This window comes from Chlamydotis macqueenii, chromosome 24, assembly GCF_036417535.1.
Source record: "Chlamydotis macqueenii isolate bChlMac1 chromosome 24, bChlMac1.mat, whole genome shotgun sequence".
Classification (NCBI taxonomy): domain Eukaryota; kingdom Metazoa; phylum Chordata; class Aves; order Otidiformes; family Otididae; genus Chlamydotis; species Chlamydotis macqueenii.
In genome coordinates this window covers 3,330,716-3,354,964 of record NC_141579.1, presented here as the reverse complement: position 1 = coordinate 3,354,964, position 24,249 = coordinate 3,330,716, and the positions used below count along the sequence as shown (strand labels likewise).

At 51.7% G+C, this 24,249-nt stretch overlaps 1 long non-coding RNA gene across 1 annotated transcript; it reads right to left on the bottom strand.

The window, feature by feature from the left end:
- Window positions 1-11,787: 11,787 nt before the first annotated feature.
- On the bottom strand, window positions 11,788-23,857 carry LOC147597877 (uncharacterized). Its single transcript, XR_015261038.1, has 3 exons — window positions 23,749-23,857; window positions 18,943-19,026; window positions 11,788-11,921 (listed from the first exon to the last, which is right to left on the bottom strand). It is a non-coding gene; the product is annotated as an uncharacterized LOC147597877 (long non-coding RNA).
- Window positions 23,858-24,249: the final 392 nt, after the last annotated feature.

Here is a 24,249-nt window from a genome sequence, read left to right as displayed (position 1 = left end):
GTTGGGAAAGAGGATGAGAGGGGAAACGATGCCCGAGGGCTCAGCTCTCGGAGCCGGGTTGCAAAAAGCGCTCAGCATCCCTTGCCCTTTGGAAAGCAAAGTCCGCAAATCCTCGTGGATGACGCTGTTCCCCTATAAAGGCAAAAGCGAAGGCGTGGGAGAGGAGCAGGAGGGAAAGAAATATTAATGCAGGCCCTCTAGACATGCAACCACAAATTGGGATTTTCCTGAGCCTCCAGCCACCGCTTAGAGAACAGGGGAGCTCAAGAAACGTCCCCCATCCTAAATTGTGCCAATCACATCCCAACCAACCCTACAGATGCCCAGTGGATGGAGAAAGCAGGGGCCTGACTGCACCTGATGGCAACAGGATGGTGTCCTGGGAGGCTTTCTGGGGCAGAAGAACGGTGGGAAGAGCCACTGCCACGGGCGGCTGGATGGGTAGGCCTCAGAAGGGAGGTTCCCCAGGGAAGAGGGAAACGGGAGCCTCAAAGAAGGGAGAAATTCCTCCTTGTTTGCCGCTTTCTTCAGAACTCCAAATACTACAAATAGCCAGAGGAGGAGGCTGCTCAGCAGATGGGATCTGGGCCCTTTTGGGAAGCTTTCCTCTCTCCGCCGCTGGGAATCCGTCATGGGAATTCGATCTTGGGAGGCTGCAAAGCTGCAAACCCAGAAGGCTCGGGTAGCTTGGGAAATTCAGAGTGATGCCTTGCCCTCAACCTTGGACGGGAGCCCAGCTCTCATCTCGCTCCGTTTAAGACGTGCCAATAAGCCCCTTCCCCAGCCTGCGCATCTCTAGGCTTTGTCTTGTAAGTCCAGCTCCGCAAGGCCACCCTGAGTCCTGCAGAGCGGAGCGGGGCACGTTAAATGGCCCCAACCAGCCCGAGAAAGCCACTTGCTGTCCCAAAGCCATCTCGCCAGCCCCTTCCTTCTTCAAGAGACTCTTGCATCCAAGCCAACATCATATCTGCTCTCATCGGACGCTTCCCCAGCGTCCTCCCCTGGCACCGCTGGCTTCCTCCAGCCTTTTCTGGATGTCCCCTTTCCTGGGGACATCTTGGACTCATCAGCGCGATCCCAGTCCTCCTGCTTGTTGCGCAACCTGGGTCAAACGCTGAGACCTGGGAACTGGACGGCGTTTCTCGCTGGACTGCTCCGAACGATCCCCGTGGGCAATTTATTTATCCCCTTTCCGGTCCCTCGTGCAATTTGTATGAAACTGGGGCGCCAGCCTCCAGCAAAGCACAGAGAAACGCTGCGGCTGCTTTGATTTCCCCAAATATCAATATTTTTACTAGGAAAAAAAAAAAAGGCAGTGAACTTTCCATCAAATTTAGGGAAATTTGGTGAGGGCTGCAGGGATTCTGGGATCAAAGTTGGGATCAGACAGTGGAAAGATGTGCTTTGGTGCTAGCTCAGGCAGGGACAGCAGGAATGCTCATGGAGAGGGGTGAGGCTAAATCAAAGGAGATCTCCACTTGGGTTTAAAACTGGAGAATTTACAAATCTATCTTTTTTGCCCCCCCTCTGCTATTTCAACTGAAAGACAGCACCTCATCAGCGTATGATCCAGGAACCGCGAGGTCCAAAGCATCCTTGTATACAGCATCTCCTGCGGAGCATCCGGCAAAGCCTCGGGGGGATTAACGACAGAGATGAGAGTTTTCCAGCTCTGTGACATTCTGGGGCCAGCTGCAAGCCGCCGAGCTCTGGCCAACTCATTCCTTTGGGTTTACTTCGAAAAAAATCCCAGTTCAGCACCTGCTTTGCAGAGCTTTGCCTCCTCCCGGCTCCCTGTCAAGGAGGGAAGCAGGGGTTGGGTCGAGCATTTGGTGGGTCCCAAATCCACGCGGCGGGCTCCAGCCAGAGGTGCTAAAATAAGGGTGAAATTTTGGGTCGTGCTTCAAGCGGCTCTGGATGGAGATGAGTGGGGGTTGCCCCTGCCGTGGTACCTCCCCAGAGCATCGGTTATCGCTCTGGAGTCCTTAATGGCTTGTGTTTACGAGAGCTAAAAATATTTACTCGGGGAAGGGGCAGGGAGAGAGGACATTGCTTGGAGATTTTATAGGCCTTGTTTTGGAAAGAGGCTTATATAAAAATAACATGGTATTAAAGATCAAAAAAAAACCCCAATGCAACCAAACAACAACCCAGCCTCTTGGAGCCCTTGCCCACGTTTCGTGGCCAGGAGGGTTTACGTTGCTACACGACCTCTCCTCAGCGTTTTACCCGAAGACCTGGTCCCTACCTTGCAGATCCGCTTGGATCGCCCACTAACGGCAGCTCGCGGAGATTTGGGGACGATCACGCCGAAGCCGACTTGCACGTTAGAAATGCGAAGCGCTGATTCCCTTCTCCCTGGGGGCCCGGGCCGGGGTTGTCGGCATGGGCAGGGGGCCCTACGGAAAAGGCCGCGCAAAGCGGGCAACCGGCGGTATTCAGACCGAAGCCACGGCCAGTTCAGCGTTTTTCCTTTATTTTTAAAGGGCATTTTGTTTCCAGCGAGAAAAGGGAATAAACCAGTGACATTCATCGCCCTGAACGTCAGGCCTGTACCCTGCCACCATAAGACCCTTTTTGTGCGTGCCGATCACCAGGCCTCCAGTGACATCGCATTGGTGCTACGATGTGCCGACAGGCACAGTCCGCGCATTGTGCGAGGCATTTCCAAGGGCAGATTGGGGCCCAGCGACGCTGCCGAGCGTCAGCACGACCCTCTCCGTTGGCATGAGCTCCCCCAGGGGCAATCAATGGGGCATTGTCTGCAAAGAGCACTGGGCAGCATACAGCAGCTTGGAGCCGTGGCAGAGAGGTCAAGAACATAAAGATGACCCAAGAGTCTTGCACTTGCGCTTTTTAACGCATGTTGTTTCAATTCCAGCGCACCTTGCATTTACGAGCTGCTAAGTACCAATGTTCAACAGCAAAGCCTGACAAGACCCAACAAAGAGTTCTCCATGTACAGGAGGTATCATCTGGCAGAGGAACAGCTCCATCCCCGGCATGGCCAACAGCCCCAGAGGCACAGCGTAGCTGGAGCTCGCGTTGCAGTTCAGAGCCCAGAGATGGGTCTGATCCAAATTTTGCTGCTTTGCCCTCATTTCTGTCATGAGCTAAACTCAAACCTGAGGCTGAGACAGGCCCAAAGCACCCAGAGCTTGGAAACCTGGAGCTGTGTTCATTCACACCTGCCATTTCCAGCTCACTCCCAAGCCTTGCAAGTCTCTTGGGGGATTATCAGCAAAACCTGGCCGCACGGAGCGATCGCACCAGGAGAGCATCTGTCGTTGTGGGCACAACTATGGGGAGCAGGCACATACCATCACGTCTGGTTGTGTGTGGTGATGATGGCACCACCAAGGAGTACGGCTTGATGCTTTGCTTGGCCTCCGAAAGAAGAAAACCTGAGTTGCTGAGGTTGATGAGATCCTCAGATCCCCCACCAATGAGCTCTGGGGGCGTTTGACTAAAGGACGGGGTCTGCAGGAGATAATGGCGAGAAGGAGGAGGCAATGTCGGTTCTGAGCAGCTCTGCTCTCAGATTCCTGCTTCATCCACATGGTATGATTTTTCCCCGCTTGAATCCCTCACGTCTATTCAGACCACATCTGACTTCTATCCCCAGCACGTCTGGACAACTGGTTGGAGAAAACAAAAGCTGGGAGGATGGAGATAAGGTTTCTGAAGCTGGAAATCTGTTTATCCTCTCGTTCCTGGGGACTACCAGCAGCACAGAAGACATTCTCTATGAAAAATCACAGGTTTCTCCAAGAGTCCCAGGAAAACTCTGCTTTCCTGCCTATCTCACAATGTATTGATGCTTTGTAGCCAAAATCTCCTTTCGTGCCCAGCGCAGATAATTTTTTTTTGTGTGTGTGTGTCTCGGCCCCACCAAACGGCCGTGAAACCCCGCCATAAACAATGAGTCAGCTAATCCAAACCACACGACAGTAAAACGCCGGAGGTCAACCCAGTGCACCGTCCCGATCTTGAAAAGCAGAACTGCCTCTCAAGCAAAACCAATAACAAGCAGCCGTTGGTGGAGAAACGCCCTCCCGCTCCACATGGCAGCGGAGCTGAGGTCCTGGGAGCGAGCGGGACAGCGGGGATGGGTGCCAGCAGACCTGGGAGATGGTCCCCGGGGTGGTGTTGGCTTCCCCCGTCCCATCTGCTTTGCTTTGCAGACGCTTCCCGCTATGCAGTCTCTGGATCAACCTCTCCGTTCCCTTGCTGTTCCATCCCTCTTCCTTCGGGGGTTATTTCCACCCCCGTTTCGCTGGGTTCCTTTTTCTTTTGTTCCCCCCCTTCCTCAACTTTCTCTCTTCGAAAGGCCTGGCTCGCACGGAGGAAAAACCGACCTCCAGCCAGCTGCCAGCTCTGCCTTTAGCCTATTGCTCCGGTTTCGTGTTTGACTCTAATCCCACAATTTAGACAGCGGAGAGCTCTGGGCCAAACCGAACGTCTCAGGAACCTGCCAGAAACCTCAGCTTTTCCTAAGTCCTATAAACACTTTTCTGCCTCCATCCCTGCACCTGCTGCCCGTGCCGGTGGGCAATGCCGGTCCATCTTGGGGAGGGGATGAGATGACCTCGAGGTGCCCCGTGCCACCCTGTCTCACCACCTTCCCCAACTGCTTGGCAGGGACCGCCGCAACCGCTGCTCCCTGCGCTGATGGGAAATGAGCTAACGACACCGCTCCCCTGGGACCATGGCGTTTTTCCTGGCAGGCTGGCCACCAGCCTTGTCCAAAAAGTGCCTTCCTGCTAGAAGTAGTTTGCACAATTTTTATTTATTTATTTATTTTTTAATCACGTGGCACTTTGCAGGCTGGAGCATCCTTTGAGGGCTGGGTGTGCACGTAGCCGGTACCTGCTCCCTTGTTAATCCTCCTTCTGAACAGCGTTTTGCTGGGGATGGACCGCTTCACCCCTGCAAGGATGCTGCAAATTATTGAGCACCATCTGCTGGCACCTTATTTATTAACTCACTATTTACTTCTCGTACACGACACGGGGCCTTCTTTTCCTAATCGACCCCACTCCACTTTGCAAAGTCTAAAATACATGGAAAAAGGTGGGATAGGAAAAGCAGACAAGCAGTGTGTGCTGGGTACAAGGTTGCTCGGTGGAAGGCTACGGCAAAAATCTTCCACTGAGGGCAGGGCTTCATCCGTAAACCTTATCGTACTGGTGAGATCAGAGCTTAAATTCAATTATTGGCAGGATCCAGGACTCCAGTTGAAAGGGACATAAAGCCGTTTCCTCCTGTATAAATCACCTGAACATTCTACCTCGCTCCGAGGCCTAAAACAATGATTTCGGACTCAAGTTTGCCGCTTGGTAATTCCTCCTGGCAGCTGGCTCCATCAATCTCCAGCCCAGGCGCATAACTCAAGCTTCTGACAAGTGCTGATTTATGGCTTCAGCAAGTAAATCGGCAGAAAATCATGATGGTGCTTGCTAGTATTTCTGTACTGTATCTTATCACAGAGGAAGCAGAGGGTAACGGTGCCCTTTAGTTGAATTAACCCGATGTGTAATGTTATACGGGACGACGCTGGAGCAGCGTAAACGAGCCAGGGTCTGTGTTTCCCAGTGTGTACGTCTCTCCTGTGCGCTGTGTTCTGCTGGCAGTACAGGAATGTGAGATTTTCATGACTTCAAAGCCCCCTCTTCCAGTCTGGGCTGTGCGATCGAAGCCGAAGTGCAGCCCTAATCCATCATCCGAAAAAAAAAAAAAAAAAGGATGTTTGTATATTTGTGGAAAATGACAGATTGGAGAGACCCAGAGCTGGAAACCAGATGCTTTCCCAAGAAATTAAAAGGGCTGAGGATTTGGAAACACAGGAAAGCAGAAAGAGCCTGTGAAGAAAACATCACTAGGGCTATTCTCTTTAAAAATAGCGATCCTCGGCTTTCCGTGGGCTGTTCATCTGGAAGTGGCAGCATCTCAAGCCATCTTTTACAGGGGAGACAAGGGAGGTGAGGTGACGTGACCAAGGTCACACAGTAACCCAGTGCTGGAGTGGCAAGTGGCAGCCACTCATCCCTCCGGACTGGAGGAGATTCTCCTTTTCATTCAGAGCTCACTCTCTGTCCAAAGATCCATCAGTAAGTGTAGATGTCTAATGAAAAAGTTAATTTCTATAAACAGCCTCTTCACTGCACAATCCCCTGGTCAAAATTAAAATACAAAGGGCAGTAGGGCTGAAACCCATCCTGAAACCCTACCAAGCATGTGGTGACTTTGTTCCTGGCTTGGATTTCATTTTTTAAATTTTTTTTTTATTTAATCATTTGGATTCGGTTATAAGCAGGAACAGCTGATCTCATTACAGCTGAAAATCCCCCGTGAGAGCCAGAGCTGGGAGATCTGATGTGCAGGTGGAAAGGAAACCTCCATCATGAGCCCAGAAAGGTGTGCAGTTCCTGCCATCCTCCTCCGGCATCTCATGGGCACAAGCCAAAATCAGACCTTACCAGAGCTCAAACAGCCCCCGGGAGGGAAGGCATCTCCCCACCGCAGTCCCATCAGCGCGGGGCACGTTAGGAAAAAACATTTCCATCACCGGTTCAGCTCCCGGTCCACGGGTGCTGGCAAAGAGGCAGGATTTGTTGCGCTGCCTTGCGCCGTGCACGTAAGAAGGGGTTTCTGCACCGACGTGTTCCCCTGTGCGGCTCAGGCTTTGGCTGTCATTCCCAAAAACCCGTGCAAAGCATCCTGGTTTCATTTTACGCGCTGTGATTGGCCACGTGTACGACGGGGTTGACCGCTGGTATGCGTGGCAATGCCAGAAGTAAATGAAACTCTTCCCCAGGGGAAAGGGTCAATTGCTTTTGGCTGCAAAATTTGCAAAATTTTCAGTATTTTTTCCAAAATGTCTCCTTGGAAAATGCCTCTGCATTTTGATTCAAAGAAAAATAAGCCCACGCTTTTGATTGTGCAAGGAAAAAAAAAAATCATTTATATTTTTGAAAGCTGGATAATTTTAGCCAAAGATGGGGAACAGAATTTGAACGAGATCCACGGCAATTGGAAAGCCTTAAGAGAATTTTGAAGAGTCTGCTGACAAGGGAGTATTAGCCTGTTGACACCTTTCAGACGCGATGAGTTGAGCTCACAGCTACGATACAAATAAGCAGTAGGGAGAATGACGGGGAAAACACGGATTAAGACGACCATCCCGGCACTAAACCACTCGGACGCCGGGATCTGGGGTGCTTCTGCCTTACCCTGAGCTTGTAGGCTGCTGAAAATAAAGGTTGGAAAAAAGAGATGGTGGGGAAAAAAGTGTAAAAGATAAAAGGACAGGGAGAAACACTGGTTTTTACAATTTAATTTCCTTCTTTGAGTGGAAGCTGCTTTAATAATATGCACAAGGAGTGATTAATACTGTAAAATATTCCCAAAGAATGAATAATGTGTAATAATATTCACCGAGCATTTATTTGACTGATTTCCCTCAGTGTTTTTGGACCAAGATCTAACAGCCCTGGATCTGAAAGGGGAGATCTGCGTTTCACTTCCTCAGGTCTGGATCAGGCCCCAAACACCTAACGAACCCCATGTTCGAGCAAGGACCGCCGAAGGGTCAACCACTATACCTCCACTCAACGGCTGGGTCGCTTTTCCCCTGCTGATCCACAAATAAATTATCCACCAATAAATGGAATCAGAGGTGGCTTGGCCAGATGTTCCGGCGGGGCCCCAGGGAGTCGTGGTGCAAAGGGGGAAGGAGGAAGAAAAAAAAAAAACAATAAAAAATATTAACATCCCAACCTTATTGGCCATGCGGTGCCTGCGTCGCGCTCGTGGTAGGCAGTATGGGTGGAACGGTGTCTTGGCACACCCACAGCCTAAACCCTTCTTGGGTTTTTGGGTGGGCAGCGCGACCAAGAAGGGGTGATAGACTGGTGATTTGGGTACTTTGGTGGGCGTCTACCTACAGGTGGGAGAGCTGGCGGAGGGACTTGGCCTGACCCACAAACCTCAGCGTGTGTTTTGGAGGGCAACGGGGCCCAGGAACCCACCAGAACATGGAGATTTTCAGATAAAGCAGAAGGACCTTTTATTTAGTTTTGTTTTTCCAGCTGGAAAGAGCAAGAGAAGGGAACGTTCCCCACAGAGGAAACACCGTATTTACTTTTTTTTTCCTTTTTTTGGGGGGGGGGGTTGGTTTTATTGTGGTTGAGCTGAACTGTACCAAGTCACTTCAGCTCTCTCGAACGCAGGATTTTCTCACTTTCCGGTAAACTGCAGTTACCATGGAGAAGGCTGAGCCAAGCCAAACGCAAAACATTGGAAACTACACCCAAACTCACCGCAGCCATATCAAACAGTTAATTAGAAAGGACCGTCCATGTGTTTCCCATTCCCTGGAATGGTTTGAATCAATTGCCCCGTGATTTATCACCTGTTTTCTGTGCAAACAGTTCAGCTCTGCTCTCGTGCATGTGTTGGAAAGGGGATTTGTGCTGTACAGTGAGGGAGGGAAGGGGGACGTTAAGAAAAAAAAAAACCCAACTCAATCATCAAATAACCAATTCTGCCCCTTCCCCCAGTATAAATCTCCCACTGGAATGATACGCTTTGGATCTTGATGGGATTTCGAGCCCTTGGCAAGAAGGGAAAAAAGCTTTTGACTTGCTTTGATTTCTGGAGAGCGGAAGATGATAGCGCGCCTGGCCGTTCCCTGGGCTGTGTTACACGGTATCCAGATGGAAATTCCGCCCAGCGTGGTTGCCCGAGGCTCTCTCCTTCCCCACTGCACGTGAAGTTGGGTGGGTGGATGGGAAACGGGGAGGAGGAGGAGGAGAAGAAATCCAGACTGCCCACAGGATCTCTCCATGCACGAGGCTGTCCACCCCCAAAGCCGCAATGCCTTGTCGCCCAGCGTGTCGGTGACAGAAGTCCTTCGGTGACACACTTGTGGCTTTTGGAGATGGCAGAGCCTGTCTGTCTGTCCGTCCAGAGACACGGCTCCTCTCCAGCCTGCCCGCCGCTGCGAATCCTCCTTCCCCAGGGTTGCGTCTCCTTTTGGGGTGGCCCTTCCGCTGCCCGGGGTGTCCCATCGCCACCGGATGGCTGGCCAAGCGGGTGACAGCGACAGGTTGACGGGAAAACACCCAGAAAGTTTCATTCCCGAGCCCGCCGCGTCCTTCCCCGCATGAGCTGCAGCCCTGCTGTACCTCTGCTCCTCCTTCACTAGGCAGTGGGGAAAAAAAAAAAACAAAACAAAAACACCACCGCGGTCTTGCCTTGCGTGCAAGTGGGTTGGTCCCTCCCGCGGGGACAGCCCTAGCATCCAAAAGCGGCAGAAGATGTCTTGGAGGAGCTCCCACCGTGTCTCGGCTCTTTCCAAAGCAAGCTGACCTGGTTTTATTCCCTGCCATTCTCCTTCGCGTCCTACGCTGTTGAGCAGCACCGTCGCGGTGGATTCGCGAGCCCGGGATGAACGCGGCGGTATCGGAGTCAGCCATTCCCGTGCTCTGGTGAAGCTTTCTGGCCGGGATGTGTAGGGCTGATTGGAAATCCTGCACATTTATCTAACCCATCCCCCAAAAAGCAGCTGTTGGCCTGAAAGGTGGCTGCTCCTCTCACGATCCGCATTCCACCTTTCCTGCCAAGACCGAGGAGGGGGAGAAAGGGAATAAAAAGTTGCTTTCCTATCATTAGCAGATGATGGAAAAACCTTGCAGCTCCCCTCGCCAAGCGTGAGAGATATCAGCCCCTTTAAGGGAGACCCAAAAGGGTTTGGCTGGGGGTGAGGGTCACCCCTAAGAGGGCTGGAAATGGAGATTTCACAGTGGAGGAGGAAACAGAGAAAAAAAAATCTATTCAAGGGGAAATCGAGGCAGCGACAAGCAGAAATGGAGCAGAAGCGCGTCAAAATTGTTATTTATCCTCACATGGTGGATGCGTGCCCTGAGATTGCTGCAAATTCCTGGCACTATCAGAGCCCAGACCAGGGCTGAGATGCTGCAGGCAGCAGGGATGCTCTGCGGACAATCCCATCGTATTTCATGAACGCTCGTTGAGCATTGATGTTGCTTCTCGTTGCCCCTTCCTCGCTTTGCTGGAGCTGCTCCCTTGGGAAGCTGCCGCACTGGGTTTCGTCTCTGCCATGCAGTGGTGACCCTGAGAAACCGCCGACGCCTCATTTCGGGGCTGCGGGATGCTCTCCCCAGCCTCAGGCTGTCAGCAAAAGCTTTGGGCCCCCACGATGAAAACTGACCCGGTTTTTACGGCTGCTGACAAGCAGAGCTGGTGGTGGGAAGTTTCCCAAAGCTGAGCAAAGAGCGGGCGGGTTTTTTTTTTCAGGAAAAAAGGATCAGAGGAGCTCTGCTGAAGGCCCCGAAACCTCCCAGCAGGAGGGAAGAAAATGGCAGAGAGATTTGCACGGCGAGAGGGGAATGAGGCTTGCAAAGAGGAATCGTGGCTACAGACGCCATGAGCGACGGATCCAAGAGAATCCAACTGGGATCTGGCTCAAATGGGCAGCTTTTCACCAGTGCATACGCTCCCTTCCACGACAGCTCCTCTTCAAACGCTCTGCTCCGACAGGCTAAAAACGATTCCTATCTCCTATCTTTGCTTTCCAAATCCAGAGTCAAGTCACCGTTTGGTCATTTTTCCCTTCAAAAACGCGGCCGTGAAGCGTCTCAGTGTTTAAGGGACTTTTTCCCAGTCTGGGGAGGGATGAAGCTTTGATTCAGGTTGCGTTCAATTCCGTCGGTCTTCCCCATTCCAGTAAGCGGGTCACTCAGGACTCTGTCAGCGCCGCACGAATCAAAGAGAAATCAGAATTTGCTTTGTGGGCATACATATGCCTTATACAAGGGAAAAAAAGCCCCCCAAAATAAAAAAAGGACTCCAGCTTCATGCTCTCAGGCTCTGAAACAGCTTCAATTAAGGATAATCACCCAGGTAAGGGCAGGGCAGGCTACATCCCTGCTCTGGGTGAATGGTAGGAGGCAATTTTCAGTGTTCGGAGTCTAGGTTACGCTGCCTTTTCATTGATCAGGGAGATGCCGTGGTTTTGGCATTTTATTTTATTTAATGGGTATTATTTCTTATTTTTTTTCCTCGCTGGCTGTTTGTTTGAGAAATTTCTCCCACGGGAGCTTCTTTTGATCGCCGGGTTGCCAGACGGAATGACATCAGACAGATGCTCAGAGGGATGATAAAAAGGCAGAGCCTTTACTTCTTAATAACAATCTCCGGCAAAACGCAGAGCTGAACAGGCTGGAGAACACCAGGCCCTGCTGCTGCTTGGGGTGCAGGGCAGGGGAGAGAGGGGGAGGCTGCTGCCCCCCAAATTTGTGCACCAACAGCAATGCCACATCCCCCTTCAAAGCAAAGGAGAAGGGGCAGCGGAGGATGCTTTGTCGAGAAGGTGCGAAGGTCTTGTCTGGTGCTAATTATCCCTTATTTCACAGGGAAATTTCATTTGCAAAGGGGAAATCCTGTGCCTTGGGCATCTCAGCCTCACCCCTGACCCCCGTCCTGGCTGACAGAGGTTTAGCCAAGGACGCCTTCCTCCCCAAAGGACAGTTGGCTCGTGTTGCAGCAGCTGGCTCTGGTTATTAGGGGGTGGTTGTCTGGTTAATCCTCCAAAACCACTTGTGCCCACTGTAAGCGTTGCATCTTTCCTCCCCAACCCATAGCTACCTTGGATTTCCCCTCAGCAAAGGTTTGCTTGTGTGTCCAAATCAGTTCGTGACAGAGTGCAAGTACACATTGAAGTATAAAGATTGCTTACCTGCTTATTTTGAATATTTTTTTGCTCCAGAACCAAGCTCCCAGGATGTGCCTTCAAGAGAAGCGGGTCTATGTGCTGCTTGGGGTGTTTCTCAGCTCCCAAATTCGGGATTTCACAGCATTACTGCCAATTCCTGCTGCTCTCTTCCCCACACCAGCATCTAAAAATCAAGAGTTTAACCAGACGGTCAGATATTGCCTTTTGGAGACGGGCAGAAGACCAGGAAATAAGTGCTCAAAAGTTCACAGTTGCCTCAATACCCGATTACAGACATTGCAGAAACCGGACAGTTCCCCGTGAGAGCCCCTGCAAAATTTGAAATTAAACTAAAAGCCATCTAAGGCTGTAGTTACATCTGGCTTTCGGTTTCTTCTCTCTGCCTTCTCTTTTTAAGTTGGTCATAAATTCTTTGGATAAAATTCCTTTTGGGCTAAAGTTTTCTATGTTTGGACATTCCTCAAAAGTGCTTTAAAAAAAAATATTAGAAAAGCTGAGAAAAGGGGTCTGGCAATTCACATATTTTGTCATGCAAAAATCCTGTCTTTCCGCAAACTCCTTCTGCCCCTCTGCTCTGGTCACCCAGACCACACCAGTATGCAAACTGGAATAACACAGCCAGCAAGCTCCGTGGATGCAGAGGGGCTGGGTGGAAGAGGACTCACATCTCCTCCATCCCAGCCCCTTCCTCCCGGCACTTTTGCCGAGAAACAGGCCAGATTATTTTCTTCACAGCTTGTCTCCCACGGTTGTTCCCTGCTCTGTGCCACCACAGGATGCAATGCGCAGAGGCAGGCAGATACGGGGTTTGCTGGCTGGGTAAGGAGAGAAGAGAGCATATAATAACTTTGGGATAGCATCAGCTAGGAAAAAACCTTATCCTGAACTTCCACAATCATAAATAGTCCCCAATACAGATACATTCCCCAATTAACACCCTGCTTCTTGACAACACGCAAAAAGGTGGCACGTGAAAAGGCTAAAGCCCACTGTGTCCTACATATTCAGGGTGAACAAAGCTGTAAAAGAATATTTTTCCCTTTCCTCTATTTTTTTTTAATGTCCTGAATTATTCAGGAGCAGTAAGAAAATGCAATGGAGTCAGCAAGAAGATCGAAGCAGGGACTGCCTGGGGTGGGAGCACTCCCTTCGCCCAGGAGCTGAGAATTTGCCTGAGGAACAGAGTGTTGGTTGTCAACCCAACACAGGAGATCATTTTCCATTCATGCTCCACGACCATTGTCTGGACCACAACGGCCATCCCTGGCCTCGGGCAGGACGGTGGTACCACCATGCAGTGGGTGTCAGGACGATGGCCGTGCAGACAAGAGATGCAGTGTGGTGGCTCCTGGGTCGGGGAGGAAGGGGAGACACGCGTTAATTCAAACGTACAGAGCGGGGTTTGTAGGAGCCTTGTGTTTTCTACTTTTATTTGTGTCCGTGCTTTCCTCCAGGCCGAATTCCCACTTTTCTAGTCAAGTCTGCAGAACACGGACACCCTGGTTTAACAGGTAACGCACAAATATAGAATTTTAATAAGTAATCCACCAAAACCTAGTCCTTATAGATTTTTTTGGATCAAATTTATCTTTCAGTTTCTTCAAGGGCGCCTGTAGGATTTAAGACCAGTGATGCAAATCAGGATTTCTCCAAGCGAGGGCAAGTTTGGAAAGAGTCTTTGCGTAATTTAGGAGGTTTTGCCTCATTTGGATGACTTTTCCTGGTCTACAGCTGCCTTAAAGCAGCTTAAAAATTGTGGGTTTTGTCTGCAGACGTTGGAGACAGACAGGAACTGCTTTACCTCCTTGAGGATGGTCTCAGAGGTCCTGTATCCACACCCAGAACTGTCCTGGCCATTAAATTAAGGTCCTTAATTAATTAATTAAGGTCTGCCTCGTCCACTTCCACGCCCTTCAACTTGAACACAAACACAGCTCACGAGCGCACGGAGATGGCTTAACCCTGTGGGGTTAATAAATCTGGAGCCGAGAGGGGAAAAAAAAAAGAAAAGAAAAGAAAAGGAGGGGATGGCGGTGGAAAACCCCAACCAGACCCCAGTCCCAATATCCAGTCTTGCATCCCCTGCTGCTAAAAACTCCCCGGCTCCAGCCGAGATGGATTCACATTGGCCTCATGTGAACCTCTTGAGAGGTCCCGGAAGAGCTGGCGGGGCTGGAGGCGCCCCTGGAAGAAGCGCTGCGGGGTGGGGAAGCACAGCGGGAGGGTGGGACGGCAAAGGCTTCTTCCAGGGAAGAGCCAGCTGAGATTATTACAGGCAGCTCAGCGTAATTTCCAACAAAAGGGACTGGGAAGGCTGGGGTGAGAGACAGGCTTTCCTGTGTGAATCTCCTCTTCCTCCCCTTCTGCTCCCGATTTTCCAAAAAGGTGGAAAGTTTCCACTCTTCCATCATCCAGAGATTGCCGGAGAGTGAGGCTATTAATAACTGCAGCAACAACGCTTAACACACGGACCGCGCCTTTTCCCGCATTACCCCCCTGATTCACCCATCAGGGAAGGAAGCGAGGGACCAGTTTTTCCAGTCAGAGCCACAATGCGAGACGAAGGACTGCAGGATACGTTTAACCCAAACTGAAATTTGGCCCTTTTTCCCCTCTTGCCAAAACAAGCAAACAAACAAATATCTGAAAGCTCGGTGCGGCTTTTCGTGGGACTATTGATGCTAATTTTACAACCCATCTGGCAAGATGGCTTTGCTGGCAGCCTGCGGGGACAGAGATGGGAGCGTCGGCTCCGAGGGAGGACTGCTTGCCCCACACAGATGGCCCGGGTGACGGGACCCAGAACAATGGCCTGGGATGGAGCCGAAAGGTTTTTTGATAGCAGCTGAAACCAGGAACAAGCAAGGCTCTTTCCCCTGGAGGTTACTGTGGCATAGATGAAAGGAGGACTAAAGTTCAAGTAAAATACGAGCCGGCGTTGCACAACGCTGGCAAAAGGTCTCCTTTCGTGGAGAACGCTTTGGGGATGTGAGGAAGAAGAAACATGACCCCTCTTTTAGATTTTTTTTTTTTTTTCTCTACCACTCAGATGACTTCCAGCACGTCCAGACGGATCTGCTGACCCTTCCGATTTGGCAGCGGGAAGGGACAAGTCGAGGCGACAGAGGGGTTTGCTTTCTCTGACCATCACACAACCCATCCTGAGGCTGCGTGACCACGGCAAGAGGCTGTTCCCTCCATCACACAATTTGGGATGATGGTATAAGCTTGGGGTTTCTTGGGTTTAGATACAAAAAGGGGGCTCGTTTATCACAGCGATGTAGCTCTCATCCAGGAACAGGGGTCCAGATCTCTGAAAATGAGATGAGGAGCAGCCGCAGCCCGGCCCCATGGCTGGACAGAGCTGGGGATGCTCACGCCTGGGCATCGCACGTGGTCCGAGCCGCAATGCTGCATTTCCCCGGGGCAGCGCGGTGACCCGGAGCCGAAGCACATCCAGTGATTGCAGTAGGGCTCTCCACCCACGAAAAAAAAAAAAAAAGCTGAAATTAAGAAATTCCCTTCACTCCCCACAGACAAAGCCACGAGCCTCTAACACGCAAGCCTACTTGCTTGCGCCTGCAGTTTTGCCACGGTCCGATGAAATCTAGGAGAGAGGGTAGGAACGCAGAGGCCCGGGGCTTTGATGTGCAACAACCGCCTGTCTCCTCTCTGTTATTCCTCCTCCCTTGTGCCAAACCACTATAATAGATGCTTCCTCTCTGCCCCCGTGATCTGGGGGTCCCTGTGCAGATGAATTCATCACTCAGATAACTATCCGGCAGCCACCCGGTGCGGTGGGCCAAGGTAAACACGCGTCCGTCCACCGGCAGCCACGTGACGAAGCTCTCCCCCTCTTCAAGGGATCCACCCTGGGAGTTCAATCACGAAGCGATGGCTGGAGTGAGGTGGGAGCGGGAGCCAGCGCCCACCAAGCCGGATCAGCCCTGCAAATCCCGAGGATGCCGCCAGCATCCTCGCCAACGTGATTCACCGGGGAGGAGCGCGGCCACCGAGGCGGTGCCAGCCAAACCCATCTCCTGCAAAAGTCGCCGAGGGGAAGGCGTCGGTGCCATGTGTGGTGGTAGCTTTGGCAGCAAGGACAGGACAGCTCACGGCCATTGACCTTTCCAAACTGAAGAAAAACACAAGTGGCATCCTTGTGGTTTAAAATATCCCTAGCAAAAGGAGGGGAAAAAAAAAAAAAAGGAAAGGGAAAGCGAGACAAATTCCCAAAGGCCTGAGCACGCCTTCACTGTGTCTTCCCACGGAGGCACGGACGGACCCTGGCCCATCTCCAGACGCCAGCTGGGTAAAATTTCCAATGCCGCAAACTGTGTGACACTGGGAAGATGCCTCCTGAGCAGAGGGGTGCTGAGCAAGATGCTCCACTCCCTCGCCCACCCCTGTAGCAAAGGAGTAGGAATTTGTGGCCTGCTGGGCCAAGCGAGATAAAAAGATGTGCCGGCACCATCCGGCACCGAGGGGCATCTCCGGGGGATGCTAGGACTGAAGGGATGGGGTTTTTTTGGGCTAACATAGGAGGATGAGTCAGGTTGGGGGGGTTCACAGCCAGTCCAAAGACAGATTGGGGTGGAAGGGGCTGGATGCCAGGTACCAGGTGTTAGCAGTGGGGGAGCAATGCTGCTAACCGCATCCCCACGCACATCTCCTGGCTGTTCTCATCAAGACTGCTTTTAATCTTGATAAATCCATTCTTTCCATGACATGCCTCAAGGGAGGAGTCCTCCACCAGCAAAGCCATCTGGGTGCAAACCCCCCCAGAAAGCTGTTCTACCTAGACCTGGGCCCATCCCTCTTCTGATAAGGGCGACCGATGCTGCATGCTACACGGATCTTGGCAGGGTTAATCCTACAGGAACACAGCTTGGAAACCTCTCTCTCTATGGGATGTGGCGGGAGCCGGCCTGGGCTTTAAGGAGGAGATGGGTTGAGCAGATGCATCAATGTAGAAGTTCGCCAAAGTCAACAGCGATACCGGGAGAGGAGCTCAGGGACTGGCTGGGAGAACACGGATCAGGCTGTGATGGATCTGAAAAAGTACCATGTTTGTCTGGAGCAGTCAAGGAAAAGTAATTTATGTGCTGACAGGGTGGTGGTAAAGAAGAACCAGAGAAACAAGAGGGTGTAGCAGATTCTCCCTGTACATTGGTCCACCCTTCAAGTCCCACCCTTTGGGGGATTTGGGTCTCTTTGGACTGCGGATAGTACAAGAGTAGAAATTGGGAGGGAAGTCAGGCTCAGAGCCTTCACAAGCTGCTTGCACACACTCAGTCTAAGAAAGAGGTGCACACTACAACATTTTCCTGCCAGAGTCCATTGTCCCCTTGCCCTTTGCACATAACTTAGAGCTCTGCCCTGCAATTCTGTTGAGCCGGCTCCGATATAAATCTGATTTATATCCGACGGGAGCCTGGCTCTTCCCTCCCACCAGCTCCGCCTGTAAACGCTGATATAAGGGAAACGCGCTGCTCACAGCAAGCACTCTGTGTTGTTCCCGTTGGCACATGATATATCACGATTAACAGCCTCTCATTCTTGATATTACCGGCCCCAACCCGTGATCTCGAGAAGAATTCAAAGTCTGGCTTATCAGCAAAAAAATAAGCTAGTTAAACTTAAAACAGCAAGACTCAGCTCAGGCTATAGGATGATTTATTAAGAATCGTGGACTTTGGAGACGGAGAGAGGGAAAGGAAGCCACAAACCCCACATACAGCCTGTAAAAGTTCCAGTTTATAATCTAACGTGAGTGACTGCCCAGCTCAGGCTGAGAAATCATCTGGGATTCATCATGAGGTAGAGACGAGCGGCTGCAGCCAGTTCACAGCCAGGAGCATCACTCCCGCGGGCACGATATGGGGTCTGGCTCCTGCGCCCTGCTCCCCAGGTACCCCCATCTCCCGCGCTTCCCAGGCTCCAGGATCTGACGAGAACATGGCCAGTTGCCGGGGCTGCTTGCCCAGTTTGGGCACAGCCTGGCTCTAACGGGATTTCACAGCATCCTCTGTTTCTGTTACTAATCATCACCAAAATCTGAAGACCAAAGCATCCAAGCTGACACCTCCCTTTCCACAAAAGGATTACATTCATTCATAACCCAGAAAAAAAACCCCCAAAACAAGCACCTGCCAATTGGAAACCATCAGCCGCAATGACAACAATTCAGGAAACAAAGCAGCAAGGCTGGATTTCTTAGCTTTGGCCATATTATTCTCATTAAGGCCTAAGAATTTAATAATTTCCCTGGAAACAGGTGAAAAGCTGAGGTTCCCTCAAGGGCAGAATCACAGCTTGCTTTTCAGATGGGTCCCGATGAGGAGGTAAAACATATTACCCTGCCCGCGTCCTGGGAGAGCGGTGGTAGCTCGGGCCCTCGGCTTGCTCGTGTTTGGTCCGGAGCTGGCACGGGGAGGGGAAATCAGATGGGTTGGGTAGATAAGAGAGTCGAGTGCTGCATCGTTCCGGAGCCCTCATCTCCGGCCAGGAAAGCAGAGTGTCACGGATGACTGGGAAGGGCTCAGGGACATTAAGGGCATAGGATAAACTCCTCTCTTCTCTCTGCGCCTCAGGGGACAATGAGGGCATCTTGTCCCTGCCTCCTGCCTCCATTTCCTCATGCCTGAAACAGGGATGGAGCAAACCCTTCCCAACAAAAAGAGCTCCTAAGGTTTCTCTCAAAACCAACAACCAGGAGATGGGGATAACACAGACCCCAGTGCCTTCGGCACGCGAGGAGGGCAAAACCCAAGGAGAAGAGCGCTCGCTCCCAGGTTCACCCCCCCGTTTGCCTTTTTCCTACGACGGAAACCAGGGAAAGGTTTGCTCTCTGCTACCGTGCTGAGCTTGCGAGATGCAGCGAGCTGTGCTCGTTCTCCGATCCAGCCAGTGCTCCAGTGCAGACAAGTAAATAAATGACTGGAACTCAGTAAACCTACTGAATGGGAGTTTAGCAAGTGCACACTGAAAAACAGATTCTTTTTTTTTTTTTTAAAAAAAGAGACTTTTTAAAACAGGTCAGAGGGCACTGGCAAACACTCTCACTGTGGCCTAAGAGCCCGACGACGTTTCTCCGGGACTTTCCGAAGAGGAAGCGGAGAACAGGCTTCGCTCCCTGTCACCACGCACTTGAACTCAAGTGGTTCTCATGAGAAATCGCTTACCCCTAAGAAACGTTCAGATGCGACGATCCTGAGCCGTAAACCCCATCTGAGGACGTCAGTACCCGCTCTCAGAAAGACCCGGACCTGAAAGAGGTGGGCACTACAATGAGAAATGGAGAACGATTGCACATTGTCGCTGATCCCAGACAATTTTTTTCTTTTCTTGTTCTTATTGGGTCAAGAAACCCAAGCTGAGTCTTGAAAAACTTGTTGATAAATTAAAAACACCTTCCGTGCGTTTAATCCTCCCTGCTTACACCCAAGCCTCTTACATCCCCAAATGGTGATTTGGGATCCTTCCTCACCCCTTCAATATTAATTTTTGGCTTTTTTTGGTGTCTGTTCAGCTCACTTCTATAAAATACCCACTGCCTGAGCTCACACTGGACTTGCATTTGTGGGGGAGGGACGCAGCTCAGCTGAATCCACCAAGAAAAAAAAACAACCTAAAGCCCACCCAGCTCCTAAATCTCTTCTTTCTCCTGCATTTCCAAATCCACGCGGGTGGGAAGCGCGAGGCCCCGGCACTGCCGACCCCAGGAGCTCAGTGCCAGCGGGAAAGGGCGGAGGTGCGGGTCCCCACGTCCTGCACCGAGCTGACATCAGTTTTCTGCTGTTTTATTGACGTGGTCCCAGCTCCGGCCTGATTTTTTTTAATTGCCTCGTAATTCCTGCAGCACTTGGAGTTTTTATAAGCCTCCTGCTTTCCCCAAGGTCAAGAATGAGTGGCCCCAGCTCCCCCATTTTCTTAATCACCAAATAGCGAGCGAGCAGTAAAAAGAGGAAAGTGGACACCGTTTCCTCTCACCGACGGGGCACGCACACCGTGTGAGAATGGTTTTCCTTTGCCAGTGCGCTCTGGACAAACCCAGCCTGGCAGCCAACAACAACACTGGGGCAGGATGGGGACTGTTATCTGTTTCCAGTTGAGCCATCAGCTGGCCTTTGGGGGCTGCTGGGTTCACTGGGCTGTCGATTCAAGAAGCATCCTCAGCCTCAGAAGGGAAACGTGAAATCCCACAGCCTCCAGCACGCTGCTGGACCACCCCCCTATCAATGACCCACCACAGCGTAACTCTCGCCTCATCCCCGTGGTACCTGAGGCCGTGGGGATGGACAGCAGCAGCTCAGTCAGGGCCAGCGTTTGCCACGGGGGAAGAGACGTTGGGGAGATTGTGCACACCCAAACACACCCAGCCAGGGGGAACATTGGGATGCCTGGGCCTATCCAGAGGGGCCAAGTCGGCTCTTCCCGTGAGAAAGTCAGACTGGAGCTTCCAGCGAGCCCAGTTCAGCTCCGAAATACCTCTTTATCCCTCAGCCAGCCCTCTGGTCTCGCTGGAAAGGGACACGGCTTCTCCTGACCCCTGCTTTCCCTGGGTACCAGAAATAGCACGAGAGACAGGGACCGAAGTGGAAAGGTCCCAGATGGCCACCCCCGTGTCCTGGGACGGGAGGCCGGAGCTGCTTCCCTGCACATGACCATCTCCATCGGCCCTTTGGATATCTAACCTCAAGATATCCAATAATCGCTCGATTCCACGTGCCGGGGCTGAATAATTTCATCAGCATCTTAAGAGGCAATGAAGAAAACAGGTTTCTAGCTCCAAGACTCACTGAGGAGCTTGGGCATCCAAGAGTGAATCAAAAACGCAGAAGGAAGAGGAGCAACAAAAATGAAATGAAAAAGAAAACCCACGAGTTTTTTTCAGCTGGTGCCAGAGGCGAAGCGTGATTTGTAGACGCCTCGAGATGCAGAAGTGGAGCCCATCTGAGCAGGGAGCAAATAAATAAGACTTTGTATGAGGTCTGGAGAGATCGAGCGAGACAGTGTTTTTCCAGCTGAATAGAAATTTGCCAGACAGCATTTTGCAGGCGTATTTCAATTTGATGAAAACACCTATTCAAGATGATGAAGGCACTGCATTTCCGGAAGGTTAGCGCCTCGCGCTCTGCCCTTACTCCTCTCTCGTATTCGCTCTTATTTGTAAAGACAAAAGGAAATATTTCTTCTCGTGAATATTTCTTTTTAGGTGAAATTCCAAACTTCTAAATTTAAAGGTGTCAAATTTTTTAATTTACGTCAGGATGGGAATTCCTTATTTCTTTAAAACTCCCTGCTTTCTGCTGGCGGGCAGACCTCAGGGAAGACCGAAGGGTTGTGATGCACCAGCTCCGGGACCCTCCTGCCTCAGTTTCCCCAGGCGCGAAGCAAGGGCGAGGCTACGCCTTGGGAAGGGGCGAGCTCACTTCTGGCACGTGCGTTGCACCGCAGCTGCTGATCCCCAACGATTCCCTTCCAAATGGCCGCTCAGACCCAGGCAGAGCCTCCAGCTGCACAAATGCTGACAAGAAGCGGCAAGGGTCGGCGGAGGGCTTCCCCTTGGCGCTCGCAGACATGCTCTTCCTTCTCACCAGACGTCTTGGCCGACGGCTCGCCGCTCTGCCGGTGGGAGAAGCGCCAGCGTTGTCTCCTGGCACGCGCCGGCGGCAACGGAGGGCGAGACGCGCGGCGATGGAAGGGGAGTCGGGTCAAGCCGGCGGCTCAGCCTCCCCCTAAGTGCATCTCCAGCATGCGGCCGCCCGGCCCGCGCCGACAGCTTTATTACTGCTGAGAGAGGTCCGTGGGGTGACCCGTCCCTGCTCGACAGCTGCTCAGACAGGGAGAAAAGTTTCGAAGACATGGGGGAAACGTCTCCCAGAAAGCAGGAGGGAAAATTCGGCCACCCTCGGCGAAAGTTTCTGCTTGGCCTTCCTGCAGCGCAGAGGAAGGCTGGCAGGAAAAAAGCCCCAGATGAGCTTTTCCGAACAGGAAAGGAGAGGAAAAAAAAAAAAAAAAAAAAAAACCAAAAAAGAAAAAAAAAAAAAGCAGAGGTTTGCTAAGGTTTCCCAAGGTTTCCCATCACACTGACCCAGGTTCTCCCATCGACAGGGTCTCACTCTCTCCCCACAGCACAGCCCAGCGCTAGCCCAACGCAGCCTTTGACAACCACAGGCAACTGGGGGGCCATTAACCTCCCCCAGCCTGGAGCTGCTGGCACAGCCCTGCTTCACTCAGCTCCCCCCTTCCCCTAGACCTTGCTCCTTCTGGGATTTTAGCTGCACAAAATGCACATTTCCATTTTTTAAAAGTCAAGATAGCATTTCACGATGGAAAAGGTCTGTGTGGATGGAGAGAACCCTCATCCTTGACTGGACTTAGTCAAAATCTTGATTCCACCCCCCCCCTCCTTTTTTTTTTCCACATTGCCCATAATAACCCTTGGGCATCCTCGTTGGCTTCTCCAACCGCCTGCATCCTTCCCAGGCTCCCGGTACCCATCACACTCCACACAGTGGACCATTTCAGACGGAGCCCATCACCTCGCAACAGGTACCCGAAATATCGCACGGAAAGGGAGAGCCAGGGCTTCAGTGGGAACAGTCGCGTTGGGTGGGATCACAAGGAGGTGAGATGGGGGCGGCAGGTCTCACGGCACCTGGCGATGAAAATATTCGTCCGTGTCGGCAGCCCAGGTAGCCGCCGGGCGCGACGAACGCCGGGGCTGGGGAAGTTTCTACGGTGGGTTGCGGAAAACTGGCTGGCGTCTCCTCAGACAAAGCCTGCCTCCTTCCAAAACAAACAGGGCCCGCTCCAAGCACCGGCGCGTGGGGCAGTGGGGCTCCCAGCTGCCGTGGGGTGTGAGGGGGATGAAGCGAAGGGAGCTGGAAATAATTCCGTCTCTTAACCCTCACTGCTCTGGCTGCTGCTGGGCTTTGCGGCCCTGCCCAGAGAAGGGTCATCTGCGCACTGGGCAACAAGCCACCAGTTGAGAGAACCCATGGCACGTCCCGCCACAGAAAGGTGAAAACAAACCAGTTTCAGGAAAAGATGTTAAAAATTCCCTATCCAACACCAGAGGTGCGCCCAGGACCCTTCTGCAGATCATTGAGCACTGACTCCCTCTCCCCATCCTCCCTTCTCTGCGTAATTCGCTTGCGGTCGACACAGGCCGGTCCCGACAAATGCCAGCGCCCAGACGTGACCTAGGTGCGGAGGGCGGTGGTGGTGACGGCCAAGGGCTGGCTGCCCCGTGATGAGATCCCTTGCTGTTCTCCGCAAAGAATAGCCCCTTGTTCTGCCCCGATGGCTGCCGCTCGGCCTACGGGGGCCGGGGACAAAAAAAGCATTCGTTTGGAGACAAAAGAAGGGATCAGACAGGGCCACCCCAACCCTTGGCCTGGACCCAGCCATGCTGGAGCCATGGCTTTAGGCCCAGGCACTGGCACACCAAAAAGCAAAGGGCTGGTGCCCCTTCCCCACAAAGCTTTCGTTATTCAGCACCAAGGGGATTTTGGGGAAGCGAGGGGTGTCTCACGCATCTGCCATTCCTCGGTTCACCACAGAGCAGTCTGGACAGGAGCAAGTCCTCCAGCTTCATCACAGCATCTCATGCTAAGCAGGGGAGGCACCAGGCAGGTGTTCTATTCAAGCTACACTGAGGGTTTATTTTTCTAACTAAAATAATTTAATTTAGTGGAAATTTTTCCCCTTCTCAACCTGTAGCCAGCCCATCACCAGGAATGGCTGATGGGAACCAAGCTGGATGACACGTGGAGTCAGAACGCAGATGGAAAACCACAACAGGTTTATTTAGTAGAGCTCACCCAGCTACTGAAATTGCAAGCACAGACGTAGCTTTACACACGTCACCTTGCTGCTCTTAAAATCTGAACGGGCTGCATGGCTGAGGTGGAAAAAGATGCACTGAGCAATGCGAAAAATAAGCAAGTTGCAGGTCCACGGCCGGAGAAAAAGCTGCTCACCTGCCAGGGTCTCAGCAAAATCCTCCTGGTGAAGGCTGGGATCCTCGTAGGACGTGGGAGGCTTGGACACCCGAGCTGAGCCATCCACTTGTGGCTTTGCTAACATCTCCTGAAGAGCAGAAGTTAACGAGCCTGTAGGAAAAGAAAAAAAAAAAAAATAGCTTGCAATTCTTTGTAACAAGGCTGCCAGCTAGACATTACATTTAATAGGACAGTTATCGTATGTTAAATACTAGCATGATTAAAAACATATTTATAGAGGATTAACAGCTCTGTAATGGCTACATGTCTGTTCCGAGGCCATTAAATCTCCCAGAATATGTTTCTAATCATCTGTACAATAACCATCTTAATAAATCAGAATTAAGAGGCATGTTTGGGTGAGCGTGGATTCCAGACTGCACCTGGTGGGTTTTTGCAGAGGGGAAGTTAAAAAAAACAAAAACAAAACCAAACAAAAAGCCACAACAAGCACAAGAGGTTTGAAGAAAAAACAACTGC